Source organism: Nelumbo lutea, chromosome 6 (assembly GCF_056320005.1).
Source record: "Nelumbo lutea isolate HS-2025 chromosome 6, American lotus-T2T, whole genome shotgun sequence".
NCBI classification, from domain to species: Eukaryota; Viridiplantae; Streptophyta; class Magnoliopsida; order Proteales; family Nelumbonaceae; genus Nelumbo; species Nelumbo lutea.
Genome location: NC_142689.1, coordinates 66,146,672 through 66,155,883, shown reverse-complemented (window position 1 = coordinate 66,155,883; position 9,212 = coordinate 66,146,672).

Below are 9,212 nucleotides of genomic sequence, written 5' to 3'. Positions count from 1 at the left end.
CTGTTGCCACGATCATCTCGACCCACAAGTTGTTGATGCTTCTTCCCTCCTAGGTTGCATGGAATCCAATATTAATCAGTCAATACTGTTTTGCGGTTAAAATGACAATGTGGTGAAAGGGATGAAGTGGTAGTCTTCATTGGCTACCAGAAATTGTGGAGAAAACATAACCTGCAGCGGCTACATCACACCATAAACACAAAAACCAAACTGATGTGATGTATTGAATTAATTGCAAAGGATAGTATGTTCATTTTTCACGGGGATCATTGAATTGTAATGGGAGCCCAGAATTACGGAGAGATTAAGATAGATGGGCAAGTGGAGGGAGAAAAGAAGAGCCCAGATCTATCCTGCACCTGGATTGGTGTGGGCAGGGGTCCTCTTCTGATCAGAATCGAACACGGCACCCTGCTCACATGTGTGGAGGACTTCAAATAAATAGAAATACCGAATATAGGGAGTAGGGCTGTTCATAAGAAGACCTAATCCAACCAAACCGACCAACTTGGAGGATAGAAATTAAGTAGTTAAGTAGGAACTAATTAGGTTGCCATTAATGTCATGCCATCTTTTAATTCTTGTCTTACGATGGTTCGGGTCAGTTTCGGTTTTCATGTTTGAAAATCGAAACTGACCTAAACCAAACCGACTTAATAGTTAATTCCTAGTTAGTAGTTACAACCTACTTAGTTCCTACTTAACTAAGTTGTCTCTATCCTATTTACAACCTAACTTAATTTCTAGTCTTCTAATTAGGAATGACATTAATGGCAAGTATTGTAAGACAACTAAAAAAAGATTTTTTTTGGAAAAGTTTAAAGAAAAGAATCAAAAGATCTTAGTTTCTATGGTCTTTTTACACCAAATAGGCAACCAATTACAATTAGAATTAGGTGTCCTTTTTTATTTAGATTAGAAGGTTTCTTGAAATATACAAATTTCAGTCTTCTTTCTCTAATACAATTTGACTTTCTATTTTCTTGATACATAAATTCAAATTTTTATGTGCTTCACAAAGTTATTGGCATGTTTTCTCTTAATTTATGTGATTTCCTTGCTGGATGATGTTGCTAGCTACTTCTCTAACGCCCAATCTACCAATTTATTACCATGGTTGAACTTAGAGCTGAAACCGACCCAAACCAAACCAACCCAACTCAAATCGACCAGGTCAGTTTTGATTTCAATTTCAGGTAACCCGACCAAGTTGAGTCAATTGGAAAAATCTCAGTAAACCGACCCAACCTGACCTGTGAACAACCCTAATAGGGAGGGAACTCCACAAAATCCTAGAGTTATCTGCCATTAACAATTGCAGACCTTTTTCTTCAAGCTAGCCATTTGCCAGCAGTCATATTCCTTCAATCTTCAGGGAGGAACTCTTGGATATACAGACTTCAATCTTGGGCAAACTATATTTTATGGTGGATACGAAAATTAAAAAAAATGAAAATGATAGACAAATATGAAGTAATAATTTGAATAAGAAATATATCCAAAGTTCTCAGACTTGGGTATTTGCTCTGTAATGCAAACCGAGTTTTGATGTCCTTATCATCATTTTTCCCACTACCATACATGGTTCTCTTTCACAGTATCATTTAGGTAACTTGTGTAAACAAACATTTTTTCTCTTTTCATAGGTTATTAGAATTTTCTGTTTGCTTTTGTATTTTTTCTCAATTTTCTTTTTTTTTTCTCATTTCTAATATAATTTGTTCATCTTTTTTCTCAAAGATTTTCAATCTATTCTTAGAATTTCCTATTTGTCTCTTAATCTCTTATTTCCTTATTGGATATATTTCTTATTATAAATTATTAGGGAAAATTCTCGATTAGTACCTTGTACTTTGGGTTTAGTGCCATTTTGGTCCCCAAACTTTAAAATACAACAATTCAGTACCCGAACTTTCAAAACGTGACAATTCAGTACCTACCGTTAATCAAATGTTAACCCACCGTTAAGTGACATTTGAAAAAGATACAAATGCCCTTCAAGTGTCATTTAATTTTCTTTATCAACCACCTAAACGTTGACAAAAAATTAACAGTCACAAATCCTTGTCGGTTCCATTCAAGAAAGTTGGGGTCACGTTTGTGTGGGCATTCTAACATGACCCCAACTTTCTTTAATGGAACAGGCAAGGATTTGGGATTATTATTTTTTTTTTGTCAATACTTGGATGGTTGATAAAGAAAATTAGATGATATTCGAAGAGCATTTGTGTCTTTTTCAAATGCCACTTAACTGCTAATTAATAGCTAGTTAATGGCAGGTACCGGATTGTCATGTTTTGAAAGTTGGGTATTGAATTGTCGCATTTTAAAGTTTGGGGACCAAAGTGGCACTAGTCCCAAAGTATAGGGTACTAATCGAGAATTTTTCAAAATTATTATTTCATTTTTGTCTATCATTTTCATTGCAAAATACACAATTTACTAATTTAATAATACTCATTTAGAGTTAAAGGATGTAGAACTGAATAAAGAGTTTGGGTTTTGAAATGAAAAATGTGTATTTTTCGTTCTTTGTTCAAACATAATATTTAGGAATGGAAGTTGAAGAAGGGTTTCATTTTCTAGTTTTCTATTCTACAAATGTTTTTTTTTTCCATTTTTTCTAGGAGTGGAAGTTGAAGGAGGGTTTCTTTTTTCTGGTTTTCACTGCTACAAATGTTTTTTTTTTTCATTTTTTCGCTCGAACATAATGTATAGGAATAGAAGTTGAAAAAGGGTTTCATTCTTTGGTCTTCTATGCTACAAATGGGTTTTCTTTTTTCTTGGGCATATATATATATATATATATTAAAATTGGTCTATCCATGTAAGCATGTCTCTCCTTTGAGAGAAGTTATTTATCTACCTTCTCTATTTTTTGCATTTTTTCTTATTTTCTTTTGTTTTAAAAAATATAAAATAGTAATCATTGCTTATCTTGATTAGATTAATAAAGATGCATACTATTAGAGAGACTTTTGGGTTTTCCAAGGCCTCTTATTTTAATGCATGTTATTATTACATTTAAAAAAAAAAACATTTAAGAGAGAGAGAGAGAGACCTTTGGATTTTCAAGGCCTCTTATTTTAATGCATGTTATTAGTGCATTTAAAAAAATATTTAAGAGAGACCTTTGGGTTTTCCAGGGCCTCTTATTTTAATACATTTTATTGTTACATTTAAGAGTGTGAGAGAGAGAATAATAATAATAAAAATCAAGGTTTTTAAGATCAAACTGGACAACAAATCGAACAGAGATCTGGTTCCCAAGTTGAACAGATGGCCCGTTCTGTCAAAAAAATAAAAAATAAAAAAGTGGGCAAAACCGTTGGACAGTTCAAACGGTTTGACCACCTAGGTCAGCGGTTTGTTGACCAAATCAACTTTTAATAATTTTTGGTATTTTTTTAATAATAAAATACTAGTAATTGTACTTTTTAATTAATTTTAGTTAATATCCTTATTAATATAAAATATTTGTTATTTTTAATTATTTTTAGTATTTTAATTATGTTTAGGTTTTTCAAAATTTTTTAGAATTTTAATTAATTGGTCATGCACAACCTGATTTACATCTTTACTTGAACTAGCCCAATACTGGGGATGGGGCGGGGAAATTTGAGGATTTCCCATCTTTGATGAGGAGTGGGTGGTGCTTTAACTTGCCTAAAATTGAAGAGTGGTTGCCTTGCCTTGAACCCACTTGACACTGGGGACGGGGAGGGGATGAGGTAGAGTGTCTTGACTATGTAGGAGGGACAAGGATGGAGTGCCCCACCCTGAACCCACTCTGTTGTCATTCCTATTTAATTGTTAATTATTAATAAAATTAATAAAAATATTAGCTTTTATAATTATTTTTACTTATTTAAAGTTAATCAAAATTTCATTTAAAAATAATAACAATTATTAAAATTATTAATAAAACTAAATTTATTAAAAATATTTGTTCATATTAAATTAACAATAATTATTTTCTACAAATCAACATTAAATGAAAATAGAATTATAAAAATTTTAGATATTAACAATAAATTTGAATACTTTTAGTTAATTAACAACAAATTTTGATTATTAATTTAATATTAATTAATAATAAATAAAATTATTAAATCTTTCAGATTTTCCCTGTATCACACGGGTCCCTGTTAGTTTTTTATTTATTTTTTATCTTTTTAATTTTAAAATATGAACACCGAGCCACATATTTATCTTGTGTACATTACTGAGACTCTAATTCACTGCTGACTTGTTGGCAAATGAATGAAAGTGTGCACAAAAACGAATGTAGGAGTTCCCAACTCCTAAAGAAAAGAAGATTATCTGTCTTCCTGTAGGTGAAACGTCACAATCCAGAAAGGTTTTATGGCAGATTTGATCGTTCATGAAACGGGAAAAGCCTTTGGATTGACTGACTTATTTGAACTTAAAAAAGAAAATTATAATAGAAAAAGGGAAATGGCTAAGAAACCGGAAGGAAGACCTTGTTAATTCATTTTTCTGCAGTAAAAAAAAAAAAAAAAAAAAAAAACCGGTATGACAGACCAACCTCAATTATAGAACAATGAAACTGTGTCTGGCCTATCTATTTTTAATTGGGTAAATTGTTGAAACATCTACCAAAGTTTTTGACCGTTGCTCTTGAATTTTGACAATTGAAATTACCTTCCTTAAGCTTTTTAATACAGTTGCAATTAAATCCTTTTGTTAGAATCTTTTAATAAAAGGTAGGAAAATGTTCAAAATACTCGTGTAATTACTTTTGACCAAAATGTTTATTGTTCATTTGTTCTATTTTTTTCTTCATATTAATTTTTTGATAAATGAAAAAAAAAAACAAATAAGAAACCAAAGATAAATAGAAAAAAAAGGATCTAACCAATAAGGAGGGGATCCCAAATACATCGCTAAAGACTTAGCCTCCGGGGTGATGATATGAGCTGGCTTATTATAGGATCTAAGCACTTGGATTATAGACAAAATTTACAACAGAAAACAACTTAGCCAAATTTCTAATTCTATCAATCAAAAAAGAAAATCACCAAGGTATAATAGCTTCTTTTTCTTTTAGGGTATGTTCGTCTTTTGGATTTTGAGGGGAGGGTGGGGGGGGGGGGGGAGTTGGTCAATAGAATTTTGGTTTCAATAAACCAAGAAATTCATGTTCTTTTTTCATATTTATGTGGAGATAAGGAAATTTTATTTTCCCAGGTAAGTAATATCCATTTCTCAAGTGAGTAAATAACTTTTTTTCTTGTAACAAAATTGTCCCTTTTAATAATGGATTTTTATAGTTAAAATGGTCATTCTCTTATTTACTTGGGATTTTGGGAAACACTTACCTAAATAGTATATTTACCTGGATAAATAACTTACCGAAAAGGCAACATGATAGAGCTTTTAAAACTGCTGCAAATTCAGCTTTACTTGAGTCATATTAATAACATAATATGATAATAATCATTACGGAGTAAAGAGATGGACCCAAACCATTCTAATATCCTTTGGAAATTGATTTATTTTTCAAATTTGACCTTTATATCAATTGCTCAAAGTAAGCATCTTACAAAAATAAGTAAACTGCAATTTTAAGTTCTTATCTTTTATTATTTATAAAATTTATATTGTTTTTTTACCTCACATTGGGGTCTACTTACAAATGTATTAAAAGACGATTATATTATAATTACCACGCTTCAAAGGGGGAATTTCGAATTTTTTACGAGGGTACAAAGCTAATATGGCGTGCAGGCAGATGCGATGCCGGAAAGACAGGATACCGGAACTGCTGTGGGTTTAATTGGTTTGGTCAAAAGAAAATCGTATGCGGACGTTTTGCAACCTCTTGTAGAACGTTAATAGATTAATTGCCGTGAACAGATTCAAAGTCTTCAGACCGGTATTCATTTTCTCTGGTCAGAGCTTTTTACAAAGAATAATGACAATGAACGTTGAATAAATTCTCTTTTCATGGAAACCGGATTTGTTCTTCACAAAATTGTTCTTACAGCCTTTTTCTGTAGAATAGGGATATGCTGTTCACCATAATTTTCAAAATCGGACCGGACTGAATGGTCGGACCTGAAAAACTGGGAATCAGTCAGGTGATTGGTTCTGTTTTACCTCAGAATCGTAATTTTGCCAAAAATTGTTGATTTAGTCAGCAAATCGCTGACTCGGGCTGTCGAACTGTTCGAACAGTCCAATGATTTTGACTGGGCCCCTAACCGGTTCATTGTCCAGTTCAGTTTTAAAAACCTTACTCTTCACATCGATCTCACATCCACATCTGTGTATTGAGAACATCTCCCATGAATAAGGCATACAAATAGGGGAAATGTTCATGAGGCTGCATTTGGAAATTATGCAAATGGAATGTAAATCCTGGTTCAAGGTAAATTTGCACTCTGATTCATTTTTGCCCGTGTTTGGCAACATTACATTTATGCATTGACAAATGACAGACCAATGCATATTTATATTGATAATAAGATGTAAAAGTACATCAATAAAAAAGAAGTAAATTTGCATTCAAGTGGGCTTTTGATAAAAAATAAAAAAGAAAACATATGCTTTATTAGAATTCATGTTTGCATCCATTACATCTAAAAGTCTGTTTGGTAAGAAGGTAAACTTGTCAGTGCAAAACTAACCCAAATTTGCAATTTATATGAACCGTTTTACACTTTGCATTCACAATTATTTGCATCGTTTCCAAACGTAGCCTAATGTGCGATCGGTACATGCTGTGAAGTTGGTGTGAGGAGCAGATCTAGACTCTTTTTAACCATGTATTAGGAACAACTCCCATGAATAAAAAGATACAAAGTATTGAGATGTTCCCAAATCCTAATCCATGACTGAAAAGGGTTGTGAATAGGGGTGTCAATGGACTGGTTTGGATTGGACCTGTCCAAAATTGGACAGACCAACAAGACATATTGAATTGGACCAGCCCAAACTTAATGGTCCAAAGTATTCATTCGATTGAATTGGACTGGTCCATCCGTAATAATTTATATTGGATCGGGTTGGATTGAGCCAATGTCTGATCCACTAATAGAAGATAAGAATATAGATGTCAATAGACCAGGTTTGGGTTAGAAATAATCTAAATTAAAACAAATTTGAATAGATGGGACGGTCCAAACATTAAATTGGACTGGTCCAAAATGGTCCAAAATATTCATTGGATTGGATTGGACCTGGTCCATTCGTAATGAATTCACACTGGACGGGATCAGATCAGACCAAATCGAGCCCAATTGACACCACTTGCTGTGAGAACAATGTGAGCACAATTTTGTGATGAGTGAATCCATCCTTACACCTCTCCTATGTTTGGTAATTGCAATTACCTTTTCGACATAGTTGCATGTAGATCCCCTTTGCTGGAATCTTTTAGAAAGAGAGATAAAAATGTCCAAAATACCTGTGTAGTTACTTTGACAAAAAAGTTTATTTTCCAAAATTTCTCTTCACATAAATTGCTAGTCCAAGCCCTTCCAATCTTTTTTTTTGGAAACTGATTTATTTTCCAATTTTACCATTCATACTAATCGTTCAAAGGCAAAGATTAAACTTTAAAGTCTCTATTTTTTTGTTATTTAAAAAATTTGTTATATTAATTTTCCGTAGAAACTAGGCTCAATAAGTATTTGCATGGGTATTTTGGACATTTTGTACCTCTTTTTAGAAAATTCTAACAAAGGGGGCCTATTTGCAATTGTATCAAAAAATTTATGAGAGATTATTGAAATTATCAAACTCCAGGAAAGGTTTCAGCTGTGGTAAAAAACTTCAAGATTGCAGCAATTTACTGAAGGGATGAAATATCCATCGTATGGACGCTCGAATCTTGCAGAATAGAGTGGGCGAATTTCAAAAATTTCTCTCCATCCTACTGGGAATCGTATTCCCTATTTTACAAAAATTATATTTTTCAATGATCAATCTTGAACCCAGAACCGAACCAGATCTTTACAAATATAGTAGGAGAGGGATATACCTGATACGAAGAAATAGTATCTCCCAATGGAGGTGTTAACGCCCAAGGAAGGAACCAAAAATTGCTCCCACTGAAGATGGCGCAGTGCAGGGTGGAGCAGAATCAACAGCGTTCTTCACAAAAACCGAATCCTTCGCAAGAATCAACTGGATGGCATGTGAGCACTACTTCCAATCATCCCTTTCACAAAGGACTGATATCAAGATCTGAGCTTGATCATTCCCACTGAGAACAGAAGATCAAACTGGCAGATATGGCGGCGGCAGGAAGGAGGCGACAAGAGAGATTTTGCGTAGTAAAGCTGAATTCTCTCTTTTGTGATTTCAGCACTGAAGATAGGATGTGAAGTGTGTCAAAAGGCTGCCGCCCCCTCCTCCTTTTATAACCTTAAAGGGATCAACTCGTAATCCCATTAGGAGTTGCTGATCCAAATCATATTTGGATCAGAATTCCCTTTAAGTGATAAGGATAAACTCTTATTTTATCTACAGATTAGATCAGCCTTCTCCTAATCTTATTAGGAGGTTTCCAGATCTGAATCACATTTAGATATGGATTCTCTGAGTGGATAGGGTTAAGACCCAATCCTATCTACTAATCCAATCTCAGAATTCGCCCCTTATTTAACTGATCAAATCAGTCTAGTTCGAAATGGGCTTTAGGCCCAATAAGGTTATGTGCTCACTTAGCCTTCCAAACTGCTGCCCAGCTGGGCTTCCTTGTATGGTGTGAGACCTAAACATTGATCTATACATCAGCCACATGGGTTCAGCCTAGCCTTTGTTACAAGGCCTGGCCGAATACACTATTATGGACAGCGCACCCCCTCAAACCCATCACATGGGCTCTATGGGCTCAACACTTACCCTAAGTGGTCCCTGGGCCAAGCCACTTTGTAACACCCAAGGATTGTGGGCAGATGCAAGATTAGCCCATCAGGTATTACCCTCAATGGTCTTACACTTAACCTCTCAACCCATAATGATCAAACACTACCCGACAAGAGAGGACCTCTACCTCGGCTGCAAGGAATAGTGTTGCATTCTCTACTCACATGGATCCTGGGAATTAAAACTTTTTGCAAACAATTAAAAACCATAATATATATACTTTTATATCTCATATAAAATATATTTTGCAAAACAAATCTCAATGATTGAAATCGGCTGCCGGCAGTCTTGGTTTCCATCAGAGAGAATGCACC